The sequence below is a fragment of the Halichoerus grypus genome, chromosome 13, assembly GCF_964656455.1.
Source record: "Halichoerus grypus chromosome 13, mHalGry1.hap1.1, whole genome shotgun sequence".
Classification (NCBI taxonomy): domain Eukaryota; kingdom Metazoa; phylum Chordata; class Mammalia; order Carnivora; family Phocidae; genus Halichoerus; species Halichoerus grypus.
This window is the reverse complement of record NC_135724.1, coordinates 38,907,660-38,915,292: the sequence shown is the minus strand read 5'-3', so window position 1 is coordinate 38,915,292 and position 7,633 is coordinate 38,907,660. Positions and strand designations below refer to the sequence as shown.

Below are 7,633 nucleotides of genomic sequence, written 5' to 3'. Positions count from 1 at the left end.
TGTGTTCCCTCTCTTGCTGTCTCTCTCTCTGTCAAATAAATGAAAATTAAAACAAAAATTATAAGAATCAGAAGAGAAATCAACATGGAAAGAAAAATTTAGGGATCATGGGCTTATAAAGGAAATGTGGAGTATTGATAAAAATTAGAGTAATAAAGAGCTTCTCTGGATCATAATATAGATCATGGGGGAGAAAGAACAATATTAGATGTTCTCAAAAAGTGATAAAATAAGGTTTTTTTTTGGTAACATAAATTTATTTTTGATTTTTTGTAGTAACATGTTTTGGCTTTTTGCTATCTATTGTTGGCTACGTTTTAATGATAGTTACTATGTGTTTTGCATTGTACTAGTACTAACAAGTATGAGACTTTCTTCATTACTCTGGAGATCAGCAATACAGAAATTATTAGAAAATTATCACAGATATTCTTAAATTGTTTAACACAAATAATCAGTGAAATAGCCATTTAATGGAACTTTTTTTAATTTAATGCATAACCATATAAGTCCCTTTATTAGATAAATTGTACAATTGGTTAATTATGGTCAATGGTCATATCTATGGGTTAATTCTTTAAAAATCAGAACCAGGGACACTTGGGTAGCTCAGTTGGTTGAGTGCCCAACTCTTGATTTCGGCTCAGGTCATGATCTCAGGGTCCTGAGATTGAGCCCTGCGTGGGCGCCCTGCTCAGCAGGGAGTCTGCTTCTCTCCTTCTCCCTCTCCCTCTGCCTCCCCCTGCTCATGCATGTTCTCTCTCTCTCAAATAAATAAATAAATAAATCTTTAAAAAAATAAAAATAACAATTAGAGCCAATAATTAGGATAGATTCTATGCTCTCTTCATTACATTGTGAAGTGTCTGGTGCAGTCATATTGTATTGTTGGAATGACAGCTTATACAGATTATAAGAAATTTAGAAGATACATAGGAACACCAGGTTCTCCCCCTCTTTCTGCAACAGTCTTAATGATTTTCTTCACCACCTGGGCATGCCTGCATGGGTGAACTGAACACAGAGGAGGTAGGTGATGGGAGATGAGGGTGATTTTCAATGGTCACCGTTTTCCTCATATGATCTTGACTGATGTTTTCATACACGTGTTCAGCTGGTAAAGACTGCCTTTGCTCATCATAGCCAAGCAACCATAGTCTCGGTGTCTGGTAATATTTATCCAAGTGATATAAAGGTCCTAAGTTCTGGTTTGGAAAATAGCATCCTCACCACCAGCATCAGTTTTGGCTTTAGAAGCTTCTACTATTGCCCTTCTGTCTAGTGTAGCCTCACCTGTTTCCAACAATCCATTCATTCCATATACTTCCGTATCTGCAGCTTCTCTTCCATCTTCCTCTTCCTCCTCTTCACATACTGCTGAGCAATCTTGAAGTCTTATACTGTCATTGTTTTCCAGTGTAATCTCCTTAACTGCTTCAGTTATTCCTGCAATACCTGTGTTATGATAAGTATCTACCCATCCCCCATCACCATCATCTTCAATGGTAGCTTCTAATTCATCTGAATATTCTGTGTGCACCGCTCTTGCATGGCACATTTTTGGTGACCAAAAATTTTTTTCCTGTTGGTAGGTATGCCTTCACTTTCAATTCTTCACCTGTAGCCCATTGCCATGTTGGATAGTGGTGGACTAAGTGATCTGTAGCTGCCACAAACTCTTCTGGGGTGATAACACCTGTTTCCTTAAACTTTGGTTACTTGAGGACCTGGGTCAGGTACTCAGCCATTTCCAGTGTCTTTCTGAAATAGCCATTTAAAAAAGTCAGAGAAGTGTCAGATCTAGATCTAGATCTATCTATCTACACACACATGTATATATAAAACATGCATGTATATATATATATATATATATACACACACACACATATATATACATACACACACATTTATATCACTAAAATAATGTTATCTTTTTATAGATACTGATAATGAAGTTCAGAGAGGTTAAGTGATGTCACGTAGTTAACAAATGACTGAGGGCAGACTTGAAATCTCCACACTGAGAGTTCTTTCTACTGTACTGCTCTGGATTGTCATAGCCAATATTAACAAGTGCCTGTGCCCTTTACCAAGCATTTTCATCCTTATTACAACTCTATGAGATTAACAGATCCACACCACAGTGGCAGCAATACATAAAGTGGAGTCTTCTGTCTCCTAACTTGGATCCCACACTCTAGGAATATCCTGAGTTCATGCAGAACTAGCCTTGGATTTGCACTGAAACTTTGCATGATAGGTGTGGAATTGATGAGTAAGGGATTGCCATTTATAAGGTGCATTGTGATGACAGTGTAAATGCCATCAGCAGGATCTGGGCCAAAATAATTAGTATGGAATACATCAGAATGACAGCCACCTTCTATGGGCTCAACTTTTTGAGGGTATGTGCCTAAATGAAACTCATCTCATTTCTTCCCTGGGGTTGAATTTTAAGAGCACACAGAATGAGGGTGTTCATTGAGAGTATGATTTAAGGTACCTACAGGAAAAGAAGGGAGACCAGAGGAGAAGGGAACAAACAATATTCAAGTTCCAAGAACTTAGAAATGTAAGAACATAGGGCAAATGAGAGAATAATAATAATATAATATTTATGGTGATGATGATAGAGAAAGAGAAGGATCCAGTGCATTCACAGATATGTTTCTGTTTTAAATCGTCTGCTCATTTTTGACCTAGGATTTTCCTTCTGGTAGTTAAGATGCATTTAAAGTATTAGCCTTTGGTTTCTACAATGTACATGGTTGGCCCCATGTGACTGTGGGTGTTAGACTCACTATGATGAGAACAGGGCCATGGCACCCCTCATACTCTATTCCCCAAAGGAAAGCAGGTCTGGCTGTCTTCCACTGGAAAACATATCCCTCACAGAATGAGTTCATTTTAGCTGTCAGCTATGGAGTATCTAAGAATCTCTGTATGCATGCAACATTGCCAGCAAATGCCCACCCACCTCCACTGGGGATAAGAATCCCCAGTGGGGGGAAAAAGGCTGCTTCCAAGTGAGTGAAGCAGCTGTTGTTTTACACAGAAATGTCAAAAGCACAAGCAAATTTTTCATCACCAATTGGCGGTGTCATGGCCAGTGAATTACTTTGTGGTTTTTATGTGGTTTGGGGAGAAGCAACTGGCTTTGTGAGGTTTAAGTTATAGATATAAATTATATAACTGGAACACTAAACCCTTGGTTTGAATTCATTTTATTGGTAATGATAGGATTTGCATCTGAGATGTGGTAGGTGGGATTAAATTAGCCACACCACACACCTGTGAGATGTTAAAAATTATTTTGCTATCTTCTTAAAAAATTTTACCTTTTAGTTACATTTTTCTTAGTAGTTAAATGAGTATAAATATGTTAAATGAATATAAAAATGTGTAGAATTTTATCATATGTTTCTATTAGCTAAAATATTGCCATTACCCAAAATAAGTCTCTAAATATAAAAACATTGTTTTCCAGGGGCGACTGGGTGGCTCAGTCATTAAGCATCTGCCTTCAGCTCGGGTCGTAGTCCCGGGGTCCTGGGATCGAGTCCCACATTGGGCTCCCTGCTGGGCGGGAAGCCTGCTTCTCCCTCTCCCACTCCCCCCTGCTTGTGTTCCCTCTCTTGCTGTGTCTCTCTCTGTCAAATAAATAAATAAAATCAAAACAAAACAAACAAAAAGAAACACATTGTTTTCCAAATGCAAAGAAATATAAACTATATGCCACTGTGTTTATATTGACTTTCCATTTACTGATATGTTTCTTTCCCCACCCACCTGTAACCTACTCTTTCATCTGTGCATCCACCCATCATCTAACAGCTATTGATTAAGCCTGTCTACGGCTGATATACTGTGTTAGACATCATAGGACACTGAAAGCAATATAACTCCTATTTCCTCTCTTCTAGAAGCTTCAAATCATTTGACAATTCATTTGTGACATGAAGAGGAGTGAGCCACCCTACCATTGCATCAGTAATCTTTAAACAATAAGGAAAATGAAACAAGTGTTGTCTCCCACCCTGCCCACCAAGACACAGATACCAAGCCTTGCCACAGATGCAGTGCCGACCTTTACGTCCTTTTTAAGACAAGCTCTGTTTATGTACCTGATAAATGACAACAAAATGTATATGAGCTTAGAGTATATAAAGACTGTAAGTTAGCTGTGATTTAGATTATGAGAAAATAGATGAAAGCTCAATATAAAGCAATAAAATCTAATGTAACATATGATGCCTTTATGGACCACACTGTAAACATCTTTGGCATTTGCCTTGATCTGCCTGATTATATGACAGAAGTAACAAAGTAACTCAGCAGTTGTCTTGGTCCATTTGGGCTGCTGTCACAGAAATACCATAGACTGGGTGGCTTAAACAACAAAAACTTATTTCTCACAGTTCTGGAGGCTGGGCAGTTCAAGATCCAGGTGCTGGCAAATTCAGTATCTGGTAAGAGTCCTCTTCCTGGTTTATGAATGCCTATCTTTTTGCTGTGTCCCCACATACTGGAATGGATGAGAGAGCTCTTCGGGGCCTCTTCTATTTCAGCACTAATCTCTTTAATGAGGTCTCTCCCCTCATAACCTAATCATCTTCCAAAAGCTTCACCTCTTAATACCATTACACTGGGGGTTAATTTTCAACTTCCGAATTTGGGAGACATTCAGTATATAGCAGTAGTTAACATGTGTCACTTATAGTAAGTTATTAAAAACTGTTTTTGAAATTGTACCTGGAGTTGGGATATTTTGAGTTGGAAGCTTCCTCAGTGATGATCTACCTCAAGACCCCATTTTGCAGATAAAGAAACAGAGGCCAAATAGATCATCTAGCTGGCTGGGAGAGGACCTCTCCCATCTGGGTCTTCAAACTCCAAGGCAGAGCTCTTTGCACTCTGCCTCTTACAAAGTTTTTATGTGAGATGTTTCACTGCCAACAGCTAATAATAGGACCAATTTTAGCCTAAGTTGAGGTAGAAGAATCTTGTTTTAAATATCATCCTTAAACATTTTTTTCCTTTCTCTACCTTCCTCAACCCCCTTTCTGGTTCCTTTTTGCTTCCCTTGTCTTGTTTCCCTAATGGGACATCTAGTACCCTCATATCAATTTGCATTGCAAATGTTCTCTTATCCTCCATTTAACTCTTTCTCATCAACATGGTTTTTTAACCCAAGTAAAAGTTCTGATAGGATTCCCAGGTTACCTTGGGATAAAGCAACAGAAAGGTTTGGCTAATGGGAGGTTGAATCTTGGTTTGTCTTATTCTACCAATTACAGGGGTAAAATGGCTGTATATTTTATTTAGTCTACCACAGCCCTTGGACTCAGCATGAGTGAACACAAACACCAATGCTGGCTCATCAGATTTGCCAGAGTTCTAGGGAAAAGCTTTCATTCAATTTCATACATTACCAAAAGCATTGACCATGGGTCACATAAACCCATGCACTTGACACTGCATACACATAGACACGGGAGGTCTAGGCTCATCTGTCTCTCCCCTTTTGCTCTTTCACTACCCTGCCATGCTTCTGGCACCCCCCAAGTATGCATGTCCTGCTTTTCTGCCTACTCCATCCAATGACCAGAAACAACAGGACGTTATTTTCCCAAATTAATACTTGTAAAGATGTCACAAGATCTTCCCATAATACAACTTCCATTTTTCTTCCTTAAAAAAAAGGTGGGTCTTTTAATAGCTCTTTTAGGTTTATTTTCCCTATATTCTTAATTATATTAAAGACTCATATTTCTTCCCTGAGTATTCATTTAGAAAGAAGGTTTTGTAATAGTCACATTTAATTTATCAGGGTGCAATAATTTGTGTTTCCCAATCATCTTGCCGACTTTGGTTCATTATACTATTGTTTCACATGAGTAAGTTAGCAAAGTTTGGATTGATTGACTCTAATTAACTAAAACTGGTTCCAGGCTGTGCATCTATTGTCATGGTGGCTAGCCGCAAAGCCCTAAACTGTGCAGCAGTGGTGATATAAGGTAATATTGATTTGAAAACTGTAGATCATATGTAACCTTGGGCTTATCACTGTTTGGGAGACAAACTAAAAAAAAAAAAAAAAAGGATGGGGAAGGGAGAGATATTAGGACAAGTTGTAAGGGCACTTGGGAGTATAAATGGAATTTTCAGTGGGTTCACTTCTTTTATTGTTTTTCCTGTCCAGAGATAATCACAGATGTGTTGAACAAACAAATTCAAAGTCAGCAGTTGGAAGAGTAAGGTTTTCATGGTTTTTGAAACTGTGAAGAAATGAAATACATTTGCTGATAAACTGTCCAAGATCCAACTAAAATTATGGGGAGACCTCCTATTTTGTAGAGGAAATCTTTCTATATGTTACTCATTGAAAAGTAGGATTGTTTGAAATTTATTCTTTTCTCTGTTGCTGAATTTTTATAGTCAATAATGATCTTTGTCTGAGAAAAAATTGTTTTTAGACAGTGGGTAACTGGAAAAATGATTGCATTTTATAGCTTGTAAACATGAACAAATATCACCCTTACTTTATAGTATTGGACAGAAATCAAGTTAAAGAAACTAGAGCAGAATGTCATAGGTGAGATTCATCAATTAATTTCCTTCTTCCCTATGCAAAATGCTGCAGCTTCTGTCTTAAAGTACCAGTTAGGATCTCCTTACATTTGATTGCTGTTGCTCACTTTTTCCATATTCTTCATTCTAAAAGCTCCAGGGCCCTGGTTTTCCATGACACCCTTATTAACTGAGCAACCATCCCCCTTCCATCATCCATTTTTCATCAAGTTCAATAGAACAGTCTTTATGTCCCAACAGACAGATGAAGTGAAAGTTTAACTCATGTTCTACAGAACCTTGCTTGAGACGTTTTCTGTCAGAGTGGAGAAAATACTGGAAGCATTTCCAGTTGATCCAGCTGCTTCCTTCATCTGCACTGTGCTGAAGTCTGTTTGGAAACTGAGGATAGGCTACTTTTATGTCAGTGTCTTCTTCACATGATTGAGTTTCTTTTAATGTTTTGTGACCATTGTGGCCATGTGAGAAAAGACAAACTTCCAAATGTTACAGAGAAAAGAGCCTGTATTCATCAGGGTTTCCAGAGAAACAGAACCCAATAGGATGTGTGTGTGTGTGTGTGTGTGTGTGTGTGTGTGGAGAGAGAGAGAGAGAGAGAGAGAGAGAGATTTTAAGGAATTGGCTCAGGTGATTATGGAGGCTGCAAAGTTTAAAATCAGCGAGTGGGTCATCAGGCTGAAGAACCATGAAAAGTTGATGTTACAGTTTAAGTCCAAAGACTTCTGCTATAGAACTCTCTCTTGCTTGGGGCAGGTCAGTCTTTTGTACTAATCAGATCTTCAACTAATTGATCAAGGCCCACCCACACTATGGAGGGTAATCTGCTTTACTCAAAGTCCACCAACTGAAATCTCATCCAAAAACATTCTCACAGAAACATCCAAAATAATGTTTGGCCAAATATCTGCATATGGTGGCCCAGCCACGTTGACACAGATACATCACAGAGGCCACGGCTCACATAAAGGCACAGGCTAAGGAACCAGAGAAGAAAAAGATGGGGAAGGAGAATGACACAACTTTGTGTTGAAAAGAGAAACAA

General features: G+C 38.4%; 1 pseudogene; it reads right to left on the bottom strand.

Moving 5' to 3' along the window:
- Positions 1 to 720: 720 nt before the first annotated feature.
- Positions 721 to 6,746, bottom strand: LOC118533189 (ubiquitin-like-conjugating enzyme ATG3 pseudogene; annotated as a pseudogene).
- Between the last annotated feature and the right edge of the window lie 887 nt (positions 6,747 to 7,633).